Here is a 432-nt window from a genome sequence, read left to right as displayed (position 1 = left end):
AATGTCCCAGTGTCCCAAAAATCCCAAAATCCCTCAAATCCCCCAAACCTCCCCAGTGTCCCCAATGTCCCCGATGTCCCCAAGTGCCACCTTGAGGTGTGTCACCCGTGCGAACACCAGGTTGGTGAGGGCCTCGGCCAGCGCCAGCCGCGCGCCGGCCGCGGGGTCCAGCAGCCCCTTGAGCGGCTGCTCGCCTATGGCCGTGGCCGCGCCGGTGTCCCCGAACGGGGACAGGGCCACCACGGCCACGTCGGCCAGCGGCGTGTGCAGGGGACCCACGCACTGCTGCTGGGCCACCAGCCCCGTCACCGAGCGGTCCACCTGGGGACACGGGGACAGTGAGGGGACACGGGGACAGTGAGGGGACACTGGGGACACTGGGGACATTGGGACATTGGGGACATGGGGACATGGGGACATGGGGACATGGGG

This window comes from Passer montanus, unplaced genomic scaffold (assembly GCF_014805655.1).
Source record: "Passer montanus isolate IOZ18808 unplaced genomic scaffold, ASM1480565v1 scaffold2137, whole genome shotgun sequence".
Classification (NCBI taxonomy): domain Eukaryota; kingdom Metazoa; phylum Chordata; class Aves; order Passeriformes; family Passeridae; genus Passer; species Passer montanus.
This window is presented reverse-complemented; position numbering follows the sequence as displayed.